General features: G+C 35.7%; 1 long non-coding RNA gene across 2 annotated transcripts; it reads right to left on the reverse strand.

Annotated features, from left to right (window-relative positions):
* LOC119877420 lies at nucleotides 1–25993 on the reverse strand. 2 transcript variants are annotated; one of them, XR_005376712.1, is made up of 3 exons: nucleotides 25642–25993; nucleotides 4684–4734; nucleotides 1–597 (listed from the first exon to the last, which is right to left on the reverse strand). It is a non-coding gene; the product is annotated as an uncharacterized LOC119877420 (long non-coding RNA). The 2 variants fall into 2 exon arrangements; XR_005376711.1 differs by lacking the exon at nucleotides 1–597 and adding an exon at nucleotides 1139–1494.
* Nucleotides 25994–27781: the final 1788 nt, after the last annotated feature.

The raw sequence follows: 27781 nt of genomic DNA on the forward strand, positions 1-27781 counted from the left end.
AGTAAAGATTTTAAGAAAACTACCTGGGAGGAGAAATAAAAATGCACTAAAGTGCATTAGAAAAAGTTCAAACAAAAAAAAAAAAAAAAGAAAAAGTTCAAACAAATCTAGGAGGGCAGTTCATGGTCTGAGCTTTTGAGAGCAGTTGTCAAGGACAAAAGCAGAGTGCAAAGCAGAACTTGCTCTTGCTTCCTGCCTTACTCCATTTTTTTTCACATCAGGGAGCTGGGAGCATTCTCTCCTTCAAACTAATGCATAATTTCATTTTCTTTCTCTAAAACCAAGGCTGATGTACAACACAGCCAGGTTTCCCCCAGATAGAAGAACCATAGTGTAAGAAAAGGCACACTTAGGTAGATCAGGAGACTTCACATTGTTGTAATAAACAGCTTGTAAGGTACATGAAATCGGGGCCAAGCAACCTGGCAATGTCCTTATTTTCTGCTTCACTGCTCTTCTTTGATCGAACCCTTTTCCACATGTCTTGCCTCTTCTTTTATTCACCTTGTACCTGTATTACTGAATGCTGATGAGGTCTGACTTGGGTCAGCTCCAGCCTCTCATTTTCAGGTAATTTGCTTGGGCACTAAATACTGGCTGAAATTGCAAGAAAATTTGTAGGTTAAACATCACCCCCATGGATAGAGGAAAAAGATGCTACCCATGGGTGTAGAGTAGCTCTGCAAACCCTCTCAGTTGGAAAGAGCATACCTGGAATATCCAGAGGTTAGGAATGTAATGTGAGACTGACAAACACTCAAGTCAGATGTCACAGCTTTTGTCTTTCACTAACAGAACAAACTAAATTTAGAGAATAGCATGTACACTGTAGAAAAAAGCTCATGTCAACAAAAGGCTAAAAAATAAACAAACAGGCCTGCATGTTGCCTAGAATCTTGCTAAGTTTGCTCCATGTGATTCCACTTCAGGAGCATGAGTCATTTTATCTAGAAGAGGGGAGAATATTTCAGGACACAACATGGCAATATTACTCTTTGTTATTTCATGCAATTCCAAACACTTTAAGGACACCTGCACACTGGGGATATTTTTTCGATTTGCATTTTAGTTTATTTGCATGTTATCCTCTCTGCAGCCTCAGAGCATAGTCCCATCATTGACCTGTCCCATTGTAGCAGTGTCGGGCAATAGAGAGAGCCCTGGAGCAGGAGTCTACAGACTCCTGAGCAGGACACAGATGTTCCACTTAGCAGACACATACATCTGTGCAAGGCACACAATCATAGCTTGTAAACTGGGGATGAAACATTGGAAACATAACATTTCTTATGTTATTAGAAATCACCTGTTATTTTCACCTTCCATTTTGTTGAAAAGGAAGCTTCCTATAGAGATTATAATTTGTTGAAGGCTACACAAGGATGGAATGATTGGAAGAGTCTCAAAATCTGTTCCTTTTTCTTTAAAATGGGAATGATACCAGCTTCACTGGCTTCAAAAAATGTCACAGAGGAGGGATATAGGTGATAATATCTGTGAAGTATAAAACATGATACAAAAATAAGGAGGCGTTACATGTAGAGACCTGAGTGATTTTGAAAGAGGAAATGTCTCCACCAAGAAAAAGCACAAAACCTATCATTTACCCAGCTTCTCTACCCCAGGCCCCACCCCAAACTGTTCTGTCCTAGAGAGAGTTGCCTCTGTGAAGGTTAAAGCCTTCTTAGAGGCTTCCCACAACCAATGATTGATTGGTCAGTGTAGTGTATAAAGGTCTGACTCTCATCCCCAGCATGTAGAAAAAGTGAATAGCTATCTCAGTCATTTTCATCCATTAGGATGGTTAAAAATTTAATTGAGACTGCATCACAGCCCAAGCTTTCCTTATGCCCCATCTTTCCTCCTCCCCTTTCTGATCTAGGAGTATTGCTCTCAAGAGCATTCCCTAATAAATTTGCCATGCACTAACCTCTCTTCAAGTGACTGCCTGGGGAACCTGACCTGTAACACCAACATCTTTACCCAAAGACAAGGAGTATGTTTTATAAACATTGTTGCATTGGTTAAGGTGCATTTTTGTTCTGTGAATAAAACTAATTTTTATGATCCCACCATTGCAATTGGTATCTATAAAGGAGCTATGCACTCAAGGATGGTGACTAAATAGCTAAGTAGGCGAGCACCCCCTGATAAAATGTAGTTTGGAGAATGTGGCTCACTCCAGATGGTGTCAGTGTCCTTCTGCCTCCCATGTCTAAGGTCACCAGTCTAAGGTCACTGTTTCTAAGGACCTCTTGTGTCCTTCTGCCTCCCAAGTCTAAGGTCACCAGTCTAAGGTCACTGTGAAGTACACTTAAGTCTGGATTACAGGCTGGTCATAGGCTCAGGGTGCAATTCCAAATCCATTGCACTTTAATACTGTAAAAGTATCCAGATGAAACAGGACTTATTGTCCTCTCTCCCTATAATGGCCATTTTAAGAAAGAAGAAACTAAAACTTAAAAGAATTAAATAACACAAGGGCCTCCCCTTTTATTAAATAGCAGAGGTGGAACATGACTAAAGCTGTGTCTAAAATTCTTGGTGGAATATGAGTGAAATCATATGGTATTTGTCTTTCTCTGACTGATTTATTTTGTTTAGTATGGTACCCTCTAGTTCCATTCATGTTGCTGCAAATGGCAAGATTTCTTTCTTTTTGATGGCTGATTAGTATTCCATTGTGTCTATATCCCAGATGTTGTATTATTGCCCAATATTTTTTTTTTACTTTGCTTTTTGTGTTTTTGTGGTCCTGAATTGTTTTTAATGTCAAACATTGTTGTATATTTTTAATAATAAATTCTGATTCTATTGCATTAAAAAAATTCTTGGTGGATATTTCAATAAATATTCATGGGAAGACTTGTGTTTGGGGGCAGGGGCCTCATGTAGATGCAAGAAAGTGACCCCTCATGGTACAATGTGAGTGACATCATAACACCTATTGAGTGAGGACAACAGCTTTGAAAAAAAGAAGATTCTGGAGGAAACAGGTATATCCTGGACTATTCCAAAAAAAAAGAAAAGGAGCATAGCTATCTTAAAAAAAAAAAAAAAGGTTCCACTCCACCACTATCCCACCCCAGTGACCTCCTAGGTACCAGAGTAGAAAGAATTGAAGGAGGAACCGAAAAGTTTATTCAGGAATAAAGAAAAGAAGCCCCTGTATCTTGCTGAAGTTGAGGTGAAAGGACTCAGAAATAGCAAAATAAATGGTATCCCCAGAACTGTGTTTTTCTTCAAATTGAGTATGGGGTGGAAAAAGCTAGCTTTCTAGCTGATACCAATTGCTCTCACAATATCTTAGTCACATTTATCCATGCATCTTCAGTGAGCTGTGCCACATCAATATGCAGTCAAAAGCCCAGGACAAGGTCGGCTATGATAATAAATTGTTCTGCATAATGATGTTCCATGTCCATGCCCCCACTGACAGGACATCATATCACTGCTTTGTTAATCTGATTGCGAAGATTTTGTCAGGCTCTGCCAGGTGTGGAGAGCTGCTTCCTGAGCCTTGAGCCCTGATTAATCATATCCTGCACTGTCAGGTCTGGATCCTGAGCAGAGGAAAGACATGAATCTCTCCTTATAGGTTACAAACCCAAATGCCCAGCCTATTGTTGTTATACGGTAACACTGGCCCAGAGGCTCCAAATCTTTCAGTTTTTCAAGGAAATCCATATTGTCTGTAACCTATGGGTTGGATGCCATATGTTGGCCAAACAAAATAGATCTGCATATGGCACATAATCCTCAGATTACCTTATAATATATATAGTGCTCAGTTGTTATCAAACACTTCATTACTGTTGGTATCAGTAGAATCTTGGAAGGTAGGTAAGATAAATACCATTCCTATTTTATATGTGAGGAAAATGCGATTTATAGGAGTGAAGGGGCTTGCTTATAATTATATACCCAGGAAGAGGAAAGACTAAATGCTGGTTTGAGCCTGGACTCACGGTCTTTTCAGCAACCTGCCTTCTATATTAAATACACTGTTTCTCTATTAATGTCTTCTCCCTAGTAACTGCTTTCATTCTCTTGATCCCAGTCCCACTGATGCACTGCTTTGCTCAAATTAGTGGCTTCAATCTGTTAACATGGTGCTAGACTTACTGTTTGGCTTAACCTTCGGCTTCATTCTTGAAATCACAAGTCTTCTGGGTTTTGTCCTCTGGCCCTGTTCACTACTGCTCAAGCCTAGCCTAGCTGATGCCCAACTAAAAGTAATAGTTGATTACTGATTCTTGGTTTCAGCTCAGGTCATGATCTTGGGGTCCTGGGATTAAGCCCTGTGTGGGGCTCAGTGCAGAGTCTTCTTGTCCCTCTCCCTCTTCTCCTCCCTCTTGATTTCTCTCTCTCTAAAAATAAATAAAATCTTATTTTAAAAAGTAATATAGTGTGACACATGGCTTATTACATTGCTCATTATTTAAGTCAATGCCAGTGGAATACAGAAAAGTGAAATTTAAATGTGGGTTGACAATTCACTATTAGACAATTAAGGCTGGAATAGGGGATCAAAATTTATATATACTTTGACTCTTTACATGTTTATTTTCCTTTCCAGTTCTGATAAGCAGCCAAGTCTCACAAAGTAAATGCTAATTCTACCACTTCTGAGATGAGAAACGCTGAGCACTGCTATCAGAGAAAAATAATTTAAATGCCTACCTTGCACTTCACCTCTGTTGAAGAACCTTTATAGAAGTTTTCATGGGGTGCCTAAAGCAACAGAAGTACTATCATTAGAAATATACAAAAACCAGAAATGATATAGAAATGATTCATAATTTGTCCATCACCTATGCTTTGAAAATTGGAAGCTGAAAACCTCAAAACATTCTAGTAAGTGTCAAAGCTTAACCATAAGAGGTAGATGTTGACAAACAGCTGTGGTAATAACAAAAATATCTGCCATTTTCCTGAGCTTCTACATTGTGCAAGACTCTCTACTCAGAACTATGAAGATGATACCAACAATACTTATAACAGCCCTCCAAGTTAGGTTTTAGAATTTCAACATACTATGTTTGATAGAATTGTGATCTAGAGAGACCACACAATTAGAATGTAATGAATCCAGGATTTAAGCAAGGCCAACCGAGAAGGACCACATATAGCATAGAGGCTCTAAAGATGGTAACACTCATAAAAGCCACACGTGTTAAAAAAAAAAAAAAAAAAAAAAAAAAAAAAAAAAAAAAAGGACTCTGCAAGGGGCTTATTGATAGCCCAAGGCAAACACAGTTTTGAGATAAGTACAGACGTTTAAAGTAAATACAAATAAAGTAAGGGCTGTATTGTATGCCTCTGAAGCCAATCTATGGCTGCACTGAGCACCATGAATCTCTCTCCACAGTCTCCCTTTCCTCCATGTTTCACATTTTCTCTATTCTTTCAGGCAAGTGATTAATTTAATTTAGTTTTTTTTTTTTATTTCTCATCTTTTCTTTTCCTTAACACATTCCTTTTAGAAAACAAGTTTATTTGGCCAAATTTAGTAGGGATATGTCCCCATTCTACCCAGGGAGAGTAATGAACGCAATCAGGCAGAATGGAGACAGCATCAGTTCCAGAAGGAGAGCTGATGGCCCATAGGAAGATAGACACTGAAAAGACAAAATGAGAGACAGCTATGATTAGTTAAGAACTTCCTTCTGCAATTTTATTCTCTCCTTCATTTATTGTCCTTATAAAATCCCAAAGTTTCACTCAAATGTATACTCAAGAAATATCCACCTAACCTCTCAAATTGCTTAGATTTAGGAATTCAGAGGAAAGGGAAGAACTGTGTCATCTTTCTGTTACTATACTTTGAAGAGGTCCCACTTTATGTTTTTTTATGTATCCAAAAAATGTGCAGAGAAAGAACAAGCCTTCAATAAATTGTTATTTATTCCTAAAAGACAATTCTGATTTTACCCTATCTTAAATCAAGGTAGCCTACTACTTTGAAAATCAAATGGAACACATATACCCATAGGAACTTAAGAGCAACAAAACACAGAGATTGAGCCCCAGGCTCTCCACTCCTCAGAAACTAACACTTTCAAGCATGGGGAGGGGGGTGATCAGCATTTGTGTCAGGCTGGCTCTCTGTTATACCAATGTGTATAGAAAAACATGTGGCTTTACTTCAGCAGTTTTCTTGGCCAGAGAATTATTGCTTCCTTCACTTTGTAAATTTGCTGAGTCCTCAGGAAGGACAGCTTAAAAAAAAATCAATGCCAGGTGGTTCTAGAAGAAATGCTTACAAGGATTCTGATGTCATTTTACCTTGGGAGAGAGTGCAGGGGATGTAATATCATCACTGTTTATCAACAGAAATGAAACATCCTAATATCTACTCTTCTCCTTGAGATGACAATGAGAGGTTCCAGACAGAAATTAACACATCCCCCCCCCCCATTAGTAGTAACTTTTGTCATGAGAAGAACTTCCCTCAGTGGCTTCCCCAAATTACTCACACAAAGCAGACAACTCTGTTGTGAAGTACAGGTTGGCAAAATGAAATATACAATATAGGGACCCTAGTCTTTTTGTTATATATAAATTTATTTTTTATTGGTGTTCAATTTGCCAACATATAGAATAACACCCAGTGCTCATCCCCTCAAGTGCCCCCCTCAGTGCCCGTCACCCAGTCACCCCCACCCCCTGCCCACCTCCCCTTCCACCAACCCTAGGTTCGTTTCCCAGAGTTAAGAGTCTCTCATGTTATGTCTCCCTTTCTGATATTTCCTACTCATTTTTTCTCCTTTCCCCTTTATTCCCTTTCACTATTTTTATATTCCCCAAATGAATGAGACCCTATAATGTTTGTCCTTCTCCAATTGACTTATTTCACTCAGCATAATACCCTCCAGTTCCATCCACGTCGAAGCAAATGGTGGGTATTTGACATTTCTAATGGCTGAGGAATATTTCATTGTATACATAAACCACATCTTCTTTATCCATTCATCTTTCGATGGACACCAAGGCTCCTTCCACAGTTTGGCTATTGTGGACATTGCTGCTATAAACATTGGGTGCAGGTGTCCTGGAGTTTCATTGCATCTGTATCTTTGGGGTAAATCCTCAGCAGTGTAATTGCTGGGTTGTAGGGCAGGTCTATTTTTAACTCTTTGAGGAACCTCCACACAGTTTTCCAGAGTGGCTGCACTCACATTCCCACCAACAGTGCAGGAGGGTTTAGGGACTCTAGTCTTGAGATGCTCCTTAATTCATCTATTACTTTATTAGACAAATATTGGGGGGGGCAATTAATATGTAATAAGCACTGTGCTACATATTGGGATTCAAGTGATCATAACAATATAAATAATGACAACTTATTTATTAAATGCTTCATAACATTCAGTAAGCCATGAACCATGCCTTAAATTCACATTCATTTTCTTATTAACTGTCTCCAAAAAAAAGTACTGAGATACAAATATTACTTTATTGCATAGATTTAAAAACCTAAAGCTTAGAATAGGTAAACATCTTGCCAAAGGTCCCAAAGATAGAACTCGATGGTATCAGGATTCAAATCCATGACCTCATCTGGAGGTTTTCAAGAGATGTGGCATATCAGTAGATTCTGAATATTGTATTTTGTTAAAAAGGGAGAGTTGATCGGGCAGTTATCTTTAAAATAAACATATTAGTAAAGGTGATCACACATTAATTCAATTTATCTTTAGTTTTACTATAAGTAAAGGGAGTTGGGATCACTCACTTATCAAGAATACTCAGTGTGGCTATTAACCTAGTACTAGAAGTCCTAGCCTCAGCAATCAGGCAACAAAAAGAAATAAAAGGCATTCAAATTGGCAAAGAAGAAGTCAAATTCTCCTTCTTCGCAGATGACATGATACTGTACATAGAAAACCCAAAGACTCCACTCTAAGTTTTCTAGAACTCATACAGCAATTCAGCAGTGTGGCAGGACACAAAATCAATGCCCAGAAATCAGTAGTATTTCTATACATTAACAATGAGACTGAAGAAAGAGAAATTAAGGAGTCAATCCCATTTACAATTGCACCCAAAACCATAATATTCCTAGGAAGAAACCTAATCAGAGTGGTAAAGGATCTATACTCTAAAAACTACAGAACACTTCTGAAAGAAATTGAGGAAGACACAAAGAGACGGAAAGATATTCCATGCTCATGGATTGGAAGAATTAATATTGTGAAAATGTCAATGCTACCCAGGGCAATTTACACATTTCATGCAATCCCTATTAAAATATCATAGACTTTCTTCAGAGAGTTGGAACAAATCATCTTAAGATTTGTGTGGAATCAGAAAAGACCCCGAATAGCCAGGGGAATATTGAAAAAGAAAACCAGATTTGGGGGCATCACAATGCCGAATTTCAGGTTGTACTACAAAGTTGTGATCATCAAGACAGTGTGGTACTGGCACAAAAACAGATACATAGATCAATGGAACAGAAGAGAGAACCCAGAAGAAGGCCCTCAACTCTATGGTCAACTAATATTCGACAAAGCAGGAAAGACTATCCACTGGAAAAAGGACAGTCTCTTCAATAAATGGTGCTGGGAAAATTGGACAGCCACATGCAGAAGAATGAAACTGGACCATTCTCTTACACCATACCCAAAGAGAAACTCAAAATGGATGAAAGATCTAAATAGGAGACAAGAATCCATCAAAATCCTAGAGGAGAACACAGGCAACACCCTTTTTGAACTTGGCCACAGCAACTTCTCACAAGATACATCTATGAAGGCAAGGGAAACAAAAGCAAAAATGAACTATTGGGACTTAAGATAAAAAGCTTCTACACAGCCAAAGAAACAGTCAACAAAACTAAAAGACGACCTACAGAATGGGAGAAGATATTTGCAAATGACATATCAGATAAAGGGCTAGTATCCAAGATCTATAAAGAACTTATTAAACTCAACAGCAAAGAAACAAACAATCCAATCATTAAATGGGCAAAATACATGAACAGAAATTTCACAGAGGAAGACATACACATGGCCAACAAGCACATGAGAAAATGCTCCGTATCACTTGCCATCAGGGAAATACAAATCAAAACCACAATGAGATACCACCTCACACCAGTGAGAATGGTGAAAATTAGCAAGACAGAAAACAACACATATTGGAGAGGATGTGAGAAAGGGGAACCCTCTTGCACTGTTGGTGGGAATGTGAACTGGTACAGCCACTCTGGAAAACTGTGTGGAGGTTCCTCAAAGAGTTAAAAAGGGAACTGCCCTACGACCCAGCAATTGCACTGGTGGGTATTACCCCAAAGATACAGATGCAGTGAAACACTGGAACACCTGCACTGCAATGTTTATAGCAGCAATGTCCACAATAGCCAAACTGTGGAAGGAGCTTCAGTATCCATCAAAAGGTGAATGGATAAAGATGTGGTCTATATATACAATGGAATATTACTCAGCCATTAGAAATGACAAATACCACCATTTGCTTCGATGTGGATGGAACTGGAGGCTATTATGGTGAGTGAAGTCAGTCAACCGGAAAGGGACAAACATTATAGGGTCTCATTCATTTGGGGAATATAAAAAATAGTGAAAGAGAATAAAGGGGAAAGGAGTGAAAATGAGAGGCAAATATCAGAGAGGGTGATAGAACATGAAAGACTCCTAACTCTGGGAAACGAATAAGGGATAGTGGAAAGGGAGGTGGGCGGGGGGATGGGATGACTGGGCGATGGGCACTGAGGTAGGCACTTGATGGGATGAGCTCTGGGTGTTATGCTGTATGTTGGCATATTGAACTCCAATAAAAATATATATATACAAAAAAAAGAATACTCAGTGGGAATTGCTGGTTATAGAAAAGATAGAGATTCAAAGAATAACTGATATGGAGCAGACTTAGAAATCTTCATGTCACTAGTATAGAAGTTATTATTTTTAATATAGAACAAATATATTTATTTAAATTTAGTATAGCATAAAAATGTATTTATTTCAAATAAAAATTTGATTATAAATACATGTTTTAAAAAAGCTTACAAGTGAAATAATTTTCAGGTATAAAAAGAAATGAAATATGGATACATGTTACAACATGTGAAAACATTAAGCTAAATGAAAGAAGCCAATCACAAAAGACTAACAATTATGTGATTCCATTCATAAGAAATTTCCATAAAAGAAAAATCTGTAGAGAAAGAAAGTAGTTTAGTGGTTCTCTAAAACTGGGGTGACAAGTGAGGTGTTAGAGTACTAGGTAGAGAATTCAGAGTTTCTTCTAAGATGAAAATATTATAAAATTGACTGTGGTAATAGTTGCACATATCTGTGAATATGCTAAAAATCATGAAATTGTATGCTTTAAATAAATGAGTGACTTGTATATAAATTATATCTCGATAAAGCTATTTTTTAAAAAAAAGGCCAGTGTTGAAGCATAGAGCCCCATTCCTATCCTTTCCTTCTACAATGAGACCTCTGAGTCAATTCTACAGAGCTTTATGTTAAAAACAAAACAAAACCCAAAAAATTCACAACACTATTTTAAGCAATTTTATGAAAGACAGAACAGAAACCACTTCTCAAAATTTGTGAGGTAGAGCAGGAAAAACCTTATTTCTCTTCCTTATTCACTCTAGACCTAAAGAAGATTATTGATGAGTTAGTCATGCCATTAAATTAAATATACAATGGAATATTACTCAGTCATTAGAAATGACAACATGTAAACCATGTTGCTAAAGTTTGGAGCTTTCCCACTCATGATGGAAGGCATTAAAGTTCAGAGCTGATATGGAATATTCTCTTTATCCACTGTTCCCTTCAGTCATTTGAAGAGCAAAACGGGCTTGGAATTGTTTCCACGTAGGAGGTAATCCTTTTCTAGAAAGACTTAAAACAGCTCAATTTAACTCAAAGGCCTAAGAAAAAGTATTCTCTCCCCTCCTTTTCTTGGCTTGGTGTTTCATGGAATTATTTTTTTTACCTTTAAAGTAGTATGATATCATGTTATCTCCTTTTCACTTCTCAAAGATTTTAAAGATGGGGCTATGCCAATCTCTTTCAGTAGCCTGTTTCAATGTTATGTGTAAGACAAGCAAGGAAGTCTCTACAATGGTTAGTCAAGTCATCCCTACTGTGCTTATGCCAAATTGTTCTTTTTGTCATCCCCCAAAATAGAGAAATACATCTTACCTGCTCTAAGAGATCTTTATTTTCTACATTTCATATTAGAATGAAAGTGAAAAATAGAATCTTGCTAATGGGCCATGAAGCTTCCAACCTCCAATTTTATTCTGATGAAGCATAAGTAAAAGTAAAAACTCTTGGTACACTGAAAAACAAAACTACCATATAACCAAACGTCAGACTCTTGGCTGCATCACCATTAATTTAACACTAATTAATCACTGGGGTGTTAGGAAGGTTGCTTCATGTCAAATGAAGATTTCATCTCTTGATACAATTACTGTTTTACAAAAGAGAGGTGGTAATAAGATACTTTTTGCCTCACTACTGTCCATACCTGAGCCAAATCTGCATCAATAAGAATATTAAGTAGTTGTTCCTCATCTCCGGTGATGCTGATTTTGGAAAAAGAAAAACCCACTTTAAGATGAAGGAAGCTACTGAACTTCCAGGGAGATGTGTATATCCAGTCCTTCCAGATGGAAGAATGGGGTTACACTCTCTTAGGCAGCTGACTGCCACAAAACCAGATGAGCTCTTGGATCCTATCCAGAACATACTGTCCATTGCCCACATTCTGCAACATGTATTCAAGCCTTCTGCCCACTTTTAAGTTGGTCTTTTGGGGATAGTGATGTCTGCAAATGGTGGTAAAAGAATTTTAGTGGACATTCCCTCCCAAAATAATCAATTTGAACAATTATCTGCATGAAAATGCCATTACAAAGGTTAAGAATTCCCATGAGAGATTACAACACCTAAATCAAGTACAGAAATAAGAAGACACAAAGAGGAAAGTAGGAAAAATGGATTTACAGTACTCCCATCACACTTCCACTAAGCCTGAGCAGACCTACACGTGGAGACATTCTCCCTATGGGAGAAAGAGTGAAATGAGTACCTAATTTCATCATAGACCTCCTCCCCCATGAATGCTCCAGCACCAGGCCAACTCCTGTGGTTCTAGGTAGTTCCCAGTGGATTTAGGCCTCTGGATTACCCAGTAATCTGCTGGCTCCATTGGTCCTAGGTGGCTTCCATGGCCCGAGATGACTTCTATGACACCAGGTTCCTAGTTGGTCACCATGAACTCAGGCCCTTGGCCTACCTTGGCATCATCCCTGGGTGGTTCCTGGGGCAACAAGCTCAAAATCAGCCCCTGTGGATCCAGATCCCAGCTAGGCTCACTACCATAGGCCTTTGGCCCAACCTGGCAAGTTAACAGCCTAAAATTCAGTTACATGTATGGGGTTTTTTATATAAGAATCATGGTAACCAGAATACAAAAACCTAAAATAGATACAGAAAAAATAAAGAGAAGAGAATCAAAGAATACCACTATATGAAAAGGATCAATACGTAAAGAAAAACAGCAAAAAGGAAGAAAGGAACAATGGAACTACAAAACAGCCAAAAAAATTAAGATGGCATTAGTAAGTCCTTACCTATTAATAATTACTTTAGATGTAAATGGAATACATTCTCCTATCAAAAGGCATGAAGTGGCTGAATGGATTAAACAACAAGACCCAATCATATGCCAATATGATCAACAACAATGCCAATCAACAAAAGACTTCAACTACAAGGGACACACACAAATTGAAAGTGAAGAGATGGTAAAAAATATTCTGTGCAAATGGAAACTAATAGAACGCAGGGATAGCTATATGTTCAGGCAAACAGAAGACAAAAACTGTAACAAGAGACAAATAAGGTCATTATATAATGAAAATTGGGTCAATTCATCAAGAATATATAACAATTGTAAATAAATATGCATTGATTATTGGAACATCTAAAAAATATAAGAAAATACTCAAAGATCTGGAGGGAAATATAGACAACAACACAACAGTAGTTGGAAAGCTTTCAATATCTCAATTCCAGCAATGCAGAGATTAGCAAAAAATCAATAAACAAACATTGAATTTGAAGTATACTTTATGCAAAATTGATCTAGCAAATATAGAACATTTCATCTCCAAAGTATCTGAATACAATTTTTTTTTCAAGTAGACATGAAACATCCTCCAGGATATGGAGATTAAACAATATGTTATTGAATAACCAATAGATAAAAAAAAACCAAAATTTATTTATTTATTTATTTATTTATTTATTTATTTATTTAAATTTGAAAACAGTTATGTGCTTTATTTTTTTTTAATTTTTTATTGGAGTTCAATTTTCCAACATATAGCATAACAGCCAGTGCTCATCCCTCCAAGTGCCCCCCTCAGTGCCCATCACCCAGTCACCCCAACCCCCCACCCACCTCCTCTTCCACTACCCCTTGTTCATTTCCCAGAGTTAGGTGTCTCTCATGTTTTATCACCCTCACTAATATTTTCATTCATTTTCTCTCCTTTCCCTTAATTCCCTTTCACTCAAAAATTTTTTAATCTTGAGATAAAAATGAAAACAAAGCATATAAAACATAAAAGATGCAGCAAAAGCAGTTCTAAGAGGGAATTTTTATAGTGATAAACTTCTACCTTAAGAAAATGATGAAGATCTCAAATAAGCAACCGAACATTATGCCTAAATTTAGTAACTAAACCCAAATTTAGCAGAAGGAAGGAAATAAACAAAGAGCAAAAGTAAATGAAACAGAGACCAGAAAAGTAATGGAAAAGTTCAGTGAAAATAGAGATGGTTTTGTGAAAAGATTGTTGACAAACCTTTAACTAGACTAAGAATAAAAAAGACTCAAAATCAGAAATGAAAGAGAAGACATTATAATTGACACCACAAAATCAGAGGATCATAAAAAACTGTTATTGATTATAACACAACAAATTGGATAATGGAAGGAATGGATAAATCCTTAAAAAATACCATCTACCAAGACTGAATCATGAAAATGATCAGGCTAGTTACTAAAATGGAGATTAAATCAGTAATCAAAAATTCCCCAGGGGGAAAAAAAAATCCCAGAAGCAGATGGTTTCACTGGTAAATCTTGCTAAATATTTGAAGAAGAATTAACAGCAATCCTCCTGAAACTAACGTTTGAAGAAATGAAATTGAAAAAAAAAATTGAAGATGAAGCAATACTCCTAAACTTATTTTATGAGACCAATGTTATCCTGATGCCAAAACCAGACTAGGACACTATAAGAAAACTAAAGGCCAATATCGCTGATGATTATGCAAAAATTCTCGACAAAATACCAGCAAACCAAATTCAATAGCACATTAAAAGATCACACACCATGGTCAAGTGTGATTTATCCCTGGGTTGTAGGGATGGTTCCACATAAGCAAATCATTAAATGTGATTAAATTTAATTAATAGATTGTAAGAGAAAAATGATATGATCATCTCAATAGATGCAGAAAAAAGCAGTTGAAAAAAATTCAATATCATTTTATTATAAAAACTCAAGAATTTTGATGTAGACGAAGCACACTTAAGAATACAGTCCATGCATAACAAATCTATAGCTAACATGATACTCAACGGTGAAAGTTTGAAAGCTTTTCCTGTAATACCAGCAATAAGACAAGGATGCCACTTTCACCACTCTTATTCAATGTAGTACTCAAAGTCCTAGCTGGTATAGTCAAGATAAAGAAATAAAAGGCATCCAAATTGGAAGGGAATAATTAAAATTGTCTGTTTTCAGATGATATTATCTTTTATATAGGAAAGCCCACATACATATGTTAGTAGTAATAAATAAATTCAACAAAATTACAGGATATAAAATCAATATACAAAAATTGGTTCTGTACACTAACAATGAGCTGAGAAAAATAAAAAGACCAATTCATTTATGATAATATCACAAATAATAATATACTTAGGAATATTTTTTTAAATATTTATTTATTTATTTTTTATGATAGTCACAGAGAGAGAGAGAGGCAGAGACACAGGCAGAGGGAGAAGCAGGCTCCATGCACCGGGAGCCTGATGTGGGATTCGATCCTGGGTCTCCAGGATCACGCCCTGGGCCAAAGGCAGGCGCCAAACCACTGCGCCACCCAGGGATCCCACTTAGGAATAAATTTAACCAAAGAAGTAAAATATCTGTATACTAAAAATAACAAGATATTGATGAAAGGAATTGAAGGAGACACAGATAATTAGAAAGATATCTCATGTTCCTAGATCAGAATAATCAGTATTATTAAAATGTCCATACCACCCAAGGTAATCTACATATTCAGTGCAATCCCTATCAAAATTCGAATGGTATTTTCACAGAAATAGAAAAAAAATAATCCTGAAGTTTGTATAGAACCACAAAAAACCTGAATAGCCAAAGGAGTCATAAGAAGGAAGAACAAAGTTACAAGCATCTCAATTCCTTATTTCAAATTTATTGCAAAGTTATAGTGATCAAAACAGTATGGCACTGGTATAAAACCTGACATAGATCTATTAAATGGAATTCAGAGTCCAGAAGTAAACTCACAGATAAATGGTCAACAAATAAATATTTGATGAAGGTGCCAAGAATACTGAATGGGGAAAGGATAGTCTTTTCAAATAAATGGTGGTGAGAAAACTGGATATTAACATGCAAAAAAGTGAAATTAGACCTCTATCTAATACCACTCAGACAACTCAAAATTAAAGTCTTAAATGAAAAAAAAAAAAAGTCTTAAATGTAAGATCCCAAACTATAACAGTATTAGATGAAAACATAGGTTAAAAAAAGCTCCTTGATAGTGGTCTTGGCAATTATTATTTGGATATGCCCCAAAACATAAGCAACATTAGTAAAAAAAAAAAAAAAAAAAAAAAACAAGTAGAACTTCATCAAATTAAAAAGCTTCAGCAAAGCAAAAGGAACAATCAGCAAAATGAAAAGGCAACCCATGAATGTAGGAAATACTGGCAAAGCATATATCTGATAAATAGTTAATATCCAACATATATAAGGAGCTCATAAAACTCAATAGCAAAACAAGAGCAACAACAACAAAACCCAATCTGATTAAAAAATAGTCAGAGGACTTGAATAGATATTTTCCCGAAGACATCTAAATGGTCACTAGGTACATGAAATATACCCAAAGTTAAATGAAATCACTATCTGGAAAATATATCTTCACTCCCATGTTCATTGTCACATTATTCACAATAGTCAAAACATGGGAACCACCTACATGTCCACCGAAGGATGAATGTGTAAAGAAACCAGGGCATGAAACACACAGAGGATTATTACTCAGCCATTTAAATAAAGAAGGAAATCCTGCCTTTTGTAACAACATAGATGTATCTTAAGGGCATTATGGTAAGAGAAACAGTTTATATATAAACTTTATGCATACATAAAGGCCGAATTCATAGAAAAAACAGAGTAGAATGGGGGTTGTCAAGGAATAGAGGATGGGGGAAATAGAGAAATGCTGGTCAAAGAGTACAAACTTCCTATATAAGATAAATAAGTTCTGGAGATTTAATGTACAGTATAATGACTATGATTAACAATAAGTAATTATATACTTGAAAGTTGTCCGAAAGATCTTACATGCTTTTTCCACAAAAGCAATTTTAATTATGTGAACAGATGGAGGTGTTAACTAACTTTGTTGTAGTAATCGTTTTTGTAGTATATACACGTGTCTAATTATCACATTGTACACCTTAAAGTCACATTTCATATGTCAAATAGTATCTCAATAAAGCTGGAAAAATAAACATATAAGTAAAATGTCTTTTTTTTTCCTATTGATTTATAGAAGTTCTTAAATATCTAGATGCTTGGTACTTGCTTGATTTATACTTTTTCATTATTTTACTTTCAACCTTCCCATGTGTTTGTTTTATAAATGTCCCTTTTTTAAAGCATAAAGCTTGACTTTTTGTCCTCCCTTAATGTCCAGCCTATCAGCAATTCCTGTAAATTCCCCTTCATTAATATTCTTTGACTTGATCCCATTGTCTACACTCAGTGCTACAATACTTGCTCAATTTACTGTCTTGTCACTTGGACCACTATTTTTTAATATATCTTTTTTATTCAGATATATTCTCCTTCAACCCAGTCTCCATTTTCAAGCACATCTGAGATTCTTGAAATGTAAAGCTGATTACATCACTCTTGAAGTTAAGAACTCTTTAATTATTGCTAATATAATCTCCAAATCCCAGCATGGATTACAACACCCCTCAGGATCTTAATTCTGCTAATCTCACCATCCTTACCCTATGTCATTCTTTTCATTGATCTCTATGCTGTAGCCATACATTTGTTCTGTTCCTCAAATATGCCTTCTGACCTGTGAGCTTTCACATATCCTGCTTCCTGCATCTCTGATATTTTTGTCTAACAGATGTTAATCTTCCATTTATTTAAGGAAACCTCAACTGCTCCCATCCACAAACATACATATTTCAGATAAAGTTAGCTATAACAAGCTCCAAAAATTTACTAATAACGTCTGCTTTTAATACTTTTATTTTGGTGCTTTATGAAATGTATAATATTTATAAAAAATATATACATAAATAATAATAAATAATGCATAGCCACATTTTCAATATTAAAAAGTAAACCAATCTGTACCAGTTCATACTCTGTACAAATATACAGAGTAAAAATGCAAAAATTTCTCACATAATTGCTCTATTTGTCCTTCTCCAAGAACATTATTTCTTGTCCCAGAGATAAGTATTGCTATTGATTTGATATATAGCCAATGGACCTTCATTTATATGCACTTAAGTATAGAAAGGTTTTTTATTTCATTTTCATAAAAAAGTATCGTATCTATTATTTGATGATTTTTCCCACTGGATGATATGTCTTGGAATCCTTATTTTTAAATTAAATATGTCATCATTTACCTGTTCACCTATTGAAAAACATTTGAGTGATTTCTAAATGTGAATTATTAGAAACAACGCTTCAGTAAGTTCCTCTATACAAATGTCATTTTGCGAAAGTGCTAACATTTCTATAAAATATATATCATAGAAATAGTATTGCTAAGTTATAAAATATGCACGTTTTTGTTGCTATTTTCTTTTTTTTTCAAAATATTCTTAAGTATTCTTACACTTTCCCCCTTCCATTGAACTTTACAATTTGTCAGTTCTATTAAGAAACTATGCACACAAAAGAATCCATTAAAAATGATATGCTAGAAGAATGACATTGAAAGGCATTTAGAATATATATTATTACATTTTAAAAAGTAGATAATAAAACTTTTTAAAGTGTGGTCCCATTGGAAGAGAAATAAATCTATTTATCTAGACAGTCCAAAAAATAAATAAACTAAAACATTACTAGTGATTATCACTGGTGGATAGGAACACTGATTTTTATTTTCTTATATTTTTAACTGACTCTTACATTTTACATAATGAACATTATGACATATAATATAAAACAGTATTTCTTCTCAAAACACAAAATGAAAGTCTGCTAACATGGGTATCTCTAGAAGAAGCAATGTATCTGAAAAACTCTTCAACTGAAACAAAGAAATTAGTTTAAGTACAGTCTATTTGCTTCCAGAAGGAAGAGTGGATGTGGGCTGCCTAATTTTATCGTCGAATTTTCATGTAAATAAAATCCTTTCCTCATTGCCTGAAGATATTATGTTGGGTGGCAGTAAACAAGAAAAGATGAAGTGGAAATTCAATAAAAAATTTTTATTTCGACAGAAAACCCTAATATTGTAGTACACATAAATGTGCTAGCTGGTCTCACTTTAAATTTATGACCACAAACTTCAAGTAGGCCCTCAGGGCTGCCTAGCAATCCTCCTCCATTTCCCCACCCAATTTGCTCTCCCTTCTTTGGAGCTCTTGCTACTCATTTCACAGAGAAAAAAATGCAATCAGAAAATAACTGCCATATTTTCATGCTTTTTCCAAGTTTACCAATTTGCCTCTATTGACATATACTCCACCTTCCATTTAACAGAAGGAACAGATTAATTTGTATAATCCTGAACTCATTTACCCACCTGTGTCCTGGAGCCTACATACAGCCTTTACAGTTACACCTTCTCTTCTCTCTCTCTCTATTGCATAAATACAATGAGCATAAACAACTTCTAAATAGGAAAAAAATTATAGTTATATTTAGGTTTTATTCTACATACTTTTTTCTGCATGTTCATTATGACAACAGAAAACAGAATTAACACTTGTCTTCTTAGGATCAATGAATTGTCAACATACAAGGAAGCAATATCCTCATTTTTCTCAGCCCTTGGATCTCGTCTATTAACAGGACCTCAAAGTCAAGCATCCCACTGTCTTACCTCTCACAGTTCCAACTTACTCTTTCCAGTAACATGTATCCAATGAATTTTAAGCTGACAAGAACTTTTAATCTGTGAGCAATATACATTTTTACTGCCTGTCACCCCTGTCAATCCCTTGTCCCCTTGCCTGACAGCCCTTCTTGATTACATTATTCCCAACAGCCTTCAAACATGATGTGCTATCTCATACATTAAAAAATTATTTATTCATCACTATCCAATCACTGTCCCATTTCTCTAATCTTTTCTTTAGGCTATCTAAAAATAATTTTTTTTGCATCTTTTTCCAATATCTGTCTTCTAACTCGCTCTTGAATACTCTCTGAGAAGGCTTTCATTCCTACCTCTCTACTAAAACCATTTTGGTTCAAGTCACCAAGGACCTCACCACCAAAGTCCACATTACCCAGTTCAACAGTCACTTATCAGTCCTTTTTTTTTTTTTAATCAGTCCTTTTTAAATCCAGTTTCTTAGTGGCATTTGACAAAGGTAATCATGCTTGCTTTTGAAATACTCTTTACCTGTTCCTTGAGATCCCATACTCACCTAGCTTTTCCTTCTACTTAGTTTACTATTAGGATCTTTCTTTACTTCCAAACATCTAAATATTGCAGTACCCCAGGGCTAATATCTAGGTGTGAACTTGACCAGATCTGTGGTTTTAAATATCTACATACAAATTTCTCCAAAAATATGTGAAGTTTCAACTTCTCTGAAATAAACACTCACAAATCCTACTGTCTACTGAATAGCTTCTCTTAAGTTTCAAGTAAACATCTCAAGTTTAATTTGTCCAAAATTAAAATTTTACATCCTTCCCCATTTTTTTCCCCATTTGTGTTCTCTAGCTCAATAAATTATATCACCGCTTAGGTACTAAGGCCAAAAAACTTGGAATCACCCGACTCATTGACCCTTTTATTCTTTTATACTCTGCATCCAATCTATTAGAAAATAAATTGTCTTCATCTTCAAAATAGATCCAATCTCCAAACTTGATCCATCACATCTACAACAACCAAACCCTACGATTTCTCACCTCAGCTACTGCAATGCTGTCTGAACTGTCTCTTCTCTCAGTTATACTCACTATGGTCCATTCTCTACAGTGCCATTGGAATGGAAATATAGTATATAAATTACAGCATGGTAGTGCTCTGCCTCAAACCTTCCAATGCATTCCCTCCTCAATGAGAATAAAATTCAAGGTTCTTATCCTGGCCTTGGAGCCAACAGCTTCCTCTACAACATGATCTTCTGACGCTACTCCTTACTAAGCATGCTCCATCCCTACTAGCTTGGTTGCTATTCCATAAACCTGCCAAGCATGTGGTAGCTCCAGGCTTTGGGGCACACTAAGTCTTCCAGCTACTTTTTTTTTCCAGCCGGGCCTCTAACTTTATTTAGGCTTCTTCTCAAATGTTACCTCCCCAGAAAGGACTTCCCTGACATTTGTATATAAAAACTGCAAACTCTCTACCACCCTCTCCAAAATAAATAAAATAAAAATAAAAATAGCAAACTCTCTGAATACTGCCTATTCTCATTTCCTAAGCTGATTTTCTGATTCTCCATTATATTTGTTAATACTAATTTTATATAATACATTTTCTTATTTTCTCACCAGACTGAAATGTCCATTAACAGAGGACTTTGTTTTGTGGCTATATTCTTAATGTCTAGATCAGTGCTTGATAGGTAGTTGCCACTCAATAAATATTTGTTGGATAAGTGAATGAAATAAATCATGATTTATATGCCACCTACATTTTTAATCAGCAGTTTTAAATTCACTAACCTCATTGCTAGGGCATGACTTCAAGCTTAGACATTTTATCCAAGAATTACAAAGCCATGTTAACAAGGTGTCTGGAAACTTAAGGACATTTTTAATATAAAAATCATCATAAGGATTGAGATAATATACTAATGTGTAAGAAATAAATGGCTCCTCAGGAGCCCACCCTGCTCAGTGCTTTTGGGTAGCAATGTAAAACCTCCGGTCTTTTCAGAGGAATGTCTTTCCCCAAGGCTCCTAGTCCATTGGCAGGCTGTGGTTATAATTTTGTTTGAAAAAAATCCCAGGACTTGGAATGCTGAATTCTATTCCCAGCTCTGCTAATTACTAACTGTGTGACTTTAGCCATGTGGCTCCACCTTCTCTGGGTTTCAGATTTCTCACCTGTAAAACTAAGACAATTATACTGACATTGCTTCCCAGGGATGTTATGAGGAACAGTTAATGATAATAATCATTAAAGAATTATTTCCATCTCCATTGGCTATTAATTAAGTTCCACTATGTGCAGGACTCTATTAACTCTTTAACAGGCAGAGTGGATGTGTAACATAAAACAATTCAGACATCTTTTTCTGCCTAAAGAAATATCTGCTAGAAAATATAAGAAAGCAATAGCATTATGCTGAAAAAAATAACTGCTCTCTTTATGGCCATAATTTCCTGTCATGTTTCCTCTTTACCCCAAACTTCACTCTCTCAGCTGTTAATTGGTAGGAGGATATTATGACATCATTTCACAGAATTTCAGAGCCTTGAAGACCCCAGCAGTTCTCTGCCTCTAGCTATACACTTTAACTTAGAGATAAAGTAATTGACAACTAGAGAGATTTGAGAGTTTTCCAAACTCACCAGGCTGGGTCTCTAATCTCTGATCCCCAATTCATTGTGCTTATTGATATATTAGGCTGCACTTTATTGTCCCAAACAATAACATGGTGGACAGATAATATTTCAGGCAGCATGAATGGCCAGCTCTTTTTTGATGAGAAGCCCAGTAATTTAAGGCTATTGGCTTACAGTTAGTTTTGGCCCTAAGGATGAATTCTAATAGAAAATAATGAATAAAAATTCACATTTTTTGAACTCCATAATGTTTTGTATTGAAAAATTCTACTAGCTCTTTATATCTACTATTTCAGTTCACCCTCATGATAACCATACAAGAGAGGTATTGTCATACTTAATTAACAAAGAATAATGTTTGTATATTTATTCAGTAACTGAAATTCCAGAAGTTTAAAAGAATGCATTCATTAAGCAATAGGGTTAAGATTTGAATCCAGATTTATCTAGTTCCCAAATTCTTATTTTACCATTACACAATATAGAGGAAAATTTGTTTTTTAATGGAAACTTAGACATTATCAATAGCAAGGGTCAGCATACGTTTCCTTAAAGGACCTAACAGTAAACATTTTAGTTAGGCTAGAGACCATTAGGTTGCATCTATTCAATTATGCCATTTAGCATCATAAGCAGTACATAAACAAATAGGCATGGTTGTATTCCAATAAAACTTTATTTACTAAACAGATGGTTGGCCCTCAGCTATACTTTGCCAACTCTTACTCTAGAGCTTACTTTTGAGTTATGGGACTGACTCTGTGGGAGCTATCTCACAACTAGCACTGTTACTTATAGATAACTGATAGCAGTGCTAAATAATTCATGTCTATAGACATGTACACTTTGTTTCTCAGAGGTTCATTTGACTTTCTTTTCCCACTGTAGAAGCCAATTTTTCCTTCCATTTTTACATTCATTCCAATAAGCTTCATTTACACATATGCCTGTTCTTTTGATTTGCCTTTGAACTGGCTTGATACATGCTGATCCCCTTATTTTATTAATGAATTAAATAAAATCTTTAATACACATTCAATTTATACCTGTCTGAGAGTCATTATATTGCCTTTTTTGAAAGTGATCCTTTAACAACAGTACAGTAAAAAGCATTAGCACACTCCCTCTACTACATCCTATCTTGTAAAAGTGTATCCATGTTTAAAATGACTTCATCTTTTTTTCCTCTTCTTCTTCTTAGCTTGAGGAGAAATGAGAACACAAATGTTTCTGGACCCCCGCAGAGATTTAGAGAGCTTCTCTGTGCCAGACACCCTCCATTGGCTGCAAGGTGCCATTATTTTCCTCCTCCTATGCAATATGAAGGTTGCTTCATATCAATCATGTCAGTACAAGTCATAACAGAGAACATCAACTCAATTTACTTGTCTTTTACAATCCAAAGTTGATAAGAAGGAAAAAAGTTGCCAATGTGATAAAGCAGTTTCCTCCACAGATTTGACAGAAGTATTCTCCATTTTATGCTTAGCTGGTGCACTGAAAACAAAGCACATTGATTCTGGAAATAAACATATTTCTTCACATTTACCATCTACCTCTCCCTCTCTCAGCTCCTTCTTGAAATGCACTGTTCAGTAATGGATTCACCAGGGCTAGCAAATGACAGCTATTTATTAGCAAACCTTAGAATCTCAGAGTTGGGAAGAAACCTTAAGGGTCATCTCTTTCATGACAACAACTAAAACAATAGTAATATCACAACAATAATAAGATCTAAAATCTCTTTATCATTTGTGTCAGGTAATTTCTTAAATGTTTTCTTTATAAAATTCCTATGGTAGAACACCTGTTATCTTGAAAAAATTATTTATAATCCTCTCTTCACTCTGAAAAGTAACTCAGTTTTGAAGATAAATTATATGATTACTCATTTATGTATAATATCTTATTTGACCTTCACATAATTTTATGAAGTAGGTATGATGGTGATAAATACAGAAAAGTAATATGTCTAATGTGCCTGAGTGGCTCAGTTGGTTAAGGGTCTGACTTGGAATTTCAGCTCAGGTCATGATCTCACCAGTCATGAGATTGAGCTCTGCATGGGGCACCACACTCAGTGAGTGTCTGCCTCAGATTCTCACCTTCTGCCCTTCCCCCAACTTGCGTTTGCTCTCTCGCTCTCTCCCTCTCCTTCAGATAAATAAATAAATCTTTAACAAAAGTAATGTGCCTAAGTGCATGAAACTAGTGAGTAAAATTGTGATTTGAACCTTGGAAGTCTGAGCATTCATTAACTACTATGTTTTTTTCCATTTATATACCCATCACATCTGGAACAGTATACCCAAGTGGTTGTTCACGGAGAGTGAAATCATTATCTGTGATAAGAACCAGTTCTATCTTTGGATAATGCTGTTGAAGTTCACTTGCTTATTAGGCTGAAATCTATTCTCTCATAGTTTCAGAAACCTGGGCAAAAAAAAAATTAGAACCAAATCATAAAAGGTCTTATTCCATGTGAAGAACATTATATTGTATTTGAACCTGAAAGCAAGAAGAGGCAAGAAAGTTGCATTTTCTTTTTTAAAGAATGTTAAGGTCAGAGGCATTGATTATGAATTATACAGGAGGAGAAAGAGAGTTTCACTAATCCTGAGGACAATCATTAGCATTTTTTGCTCTTTCACAGCAATTTAGAGCTTTATATTTGCTTTTACACTTAGAGCCAAAGTTCATAAAAAAATGTGGATGAACAGCTATGTTGTAGAATGATGGATGTTAAGGGCTGTTGAGATCTTTATCTTCACTAATACATAGACACAATTTAGTAGATACTAGATAGATTGCAATGATCTCCTGAACTTGACCAGCAAGTAGAAGCTCTAATATCATTAAGATAATGAAAACATACACACAAAATGTGTTTTCTCTCCCTTTTCAGAGGTTTATGTGGCAGACCTGTCAAATTCATCCTATAAAACATTATGTCTTGGAGATAGTTTTGTTTTAGAGAGGTTTAGCCAACTGCATAAAACCATGAAGTTGAGATTCAACCAATGGAGGATACACAAACATATGAACATGTGTGGGAAATGGGAAAATTCATTGGCCAATAGGGGAAAATTTTCAAAATATCTTGAATAGCTGTAGCTTTGTGTGATGAAGCTAAAGGAAATATGTGTGAAGAGAGCCAAGTCCTCATTTTGAAAAAACATTTCCCAGATGCATTTTCCTTTTTCTTCCTGGGTTTTGTGATCAGATTATCCAGCTCTAAAGTAGCCAAAACATCCACTTGAGTATATTTACTACTTTTAAGAGCATTACATTAAATTCACTGTTTTTCATTTAAGAATGGGAGAAGTTTGATTGCCAACTTTAGAACCCTCTCAAAAACAACAGCTTTGGAGTTCAGCGTAGCACGGAAGCTTTTTAACTTCACGTTCCATTTGCCTGTGGCAACATCTGACCTCTTTCCTCAAGCCTGCCATTTAAATTTCTTCTTTATTCCCCTCGCAGCCTTGGAAACAAGTCAACAATTACTTTTAAACAGGAATCTTTATAGTTTAAATATCACACGCTCTTACTTGGTTATGAAAACATTTTACCTTTAATTAAGCTTTTTTCAAAAATCCATGTTTTCAATCAAAGAGAAAATGTGCTGTGAAGTTCAAAAATGATTCACCATTGGAAAAGGTGATGTGTTTTAGAATGTTTCCGAGGGATTTTGTGGAACTTGGAACAATAATTTGTTCCATTTAAGGGGAGCTATCTCAGTCCATTCAGCTTCTCTAATGCAATACCACAGACTAGGTGGCTTATAAACAACTGTTTCACAGTTCTGGAAGTCCAAGATCAAGTTGTTGGCAGATTTGGTGTCTGATAAGGAATTTTCTCCTGGTTCACAGATGGCCATCTTCTCATTGTGTCTTCACAGAGTGAAAGGGAGAACTTTGGGCAGTAACTCCATTCATAATGGCTCTACCACCACATTGGGGGTCAGGGTTTCAAGGTATGAATCTGAGGACACAAAGATCCAGTCTACTGCAAGAGCTATTTGTTTCTATACATTCTAAATATCAGTGCCACCACTTTGCACAATCTAAGGAGCATCATTCTCATCAGATTCATTACACAATGTCATGTGGCCTCCTGGACTTAGTAACTCCATGTAACAATTTTGATGACATGGGCTATGATCACAATTGCCAAGGTTGTCAGATAAAAGGAACATGATAAAATTATTAAAGGGATCAACTGTAAGGAAGTGTGCATCTCAAGTTAGAAGACAATGATTAACTTCAGGATGCATAAGTGGTATGGAAGTGGAAATCAAATTTTCTGTGTTCTTGGATCTTCAAGTTGAATCATCTTGGCAAAAAAAAAAATATTTGTAATGGTGTAAAACTGAACAAAATTCTTGCTATTAAAGAACCAAAGTGCTTCTGATACCTAAGGAAAACATACCTTTGTTTATACTTTTGTTTACAAACATTTTTTACCTTTGTTTATAAACTTAATAAATTATGGCACTAGCTTCTCCATTTCCTAGAATTTAAATTGTTAATTTAACCTATCCACTTGTCCTAGTAGAACTGAGTTCATATTCAGTACAGATTATTACACGATTTCAGTTTATTGCCAAATAAGTTAACTTTTCTTTTTAAATTCTCTGAAGTTCCATGATTACAGAGGTCTTAAAATGACCATCATTTATAGCCTAGTGACAAGGTTGTCTATTAGAAACACCTGGCAGACATATCTGAAGTTTGGATGGGATGACCACTCAAAAGCAGGTGTTTACCAGAACAGGGCAATAAGTGGTATTGCAATTAGGGATGTCAAGGGTATATTTAAAACCCAGTGCATGGCTAGTGCCAATTAAAATACACCGACCTAACCAAAAGCCCATAACGAATTGATCTCACAATGTTCAAATAAATAAATTTGACAGAACTTGGCCATGAAATAAATGTCTATTTTAGCCCAGGAGTATGCTCACAACCACCTCGGGGCTGGTAGGGATTGAGAGAAATGTTATTAAGGAACAGAACTCCAGATGGTCCCACAGACAGAGTTTGTTTTGTTATAATAAACACAATGGAAGGCTGACAAGCTCTATGAATGACAGATAAATACAACAGGCAATAAATGAGATGCTAACACTGATGCCTTACAGAAAGAAGCTGAGCAGCTTCAAGTAAATATGGCATATAAAAAGGAAAGAAATTTGCTGGAGAATGAGGAATAAAAATATTCCCAGTGAAGGCCCAGGAAGAAAGAGGAGACAGCCTATTTCCATGTATGTCATTTGTGCATACTGCTGTCCCCAGGATCAGCATACACTTATTATTATTTTAAGTTTTAATTATGAAATACTTCAAGCATATACAAAACTAGACAGAATGATAAAATGAACTCTCTTGTACCACCAATGAGCTGTTCTCAATTCATGGTTGAACTTGTTTTATTCTGATTCCCACCCACTTTCCACATCTCTTATTTTTTTAAATCAAATATTAAACATCATATAATTTCATGTGTTATGTACTTGTTATGTTTGTAAAATATGAGGTTTTTCTAACATCTAAAAATTTTCAGAATATCTAAAAATGTAACAACAGTTTCTTAGTATCATCAAACATGCAGACAATTCAAATTTTCAGTTACATCTCTCTCCTTCTCCTTGGGATTTATCTACTCAGGAAATGTGGTCCTATAGAATAGCCACGATTTCGATTTTGCTGA

The sequence above is a fragment of the Canis lupus genome, chromosome 23, assembly GCF_011100685.1.
Source record: "Canis lupus familiaris isolate Mischka breed German Shepherd chromosome 23, alternate assembly UU_Cfam_GSD_1.0, whole genome shotgun sequence".
NCBI lineage: Eukaryota > Metazoa > Chordata > Mammalia > Carnivora > Canidae > Canis > Canis lupus.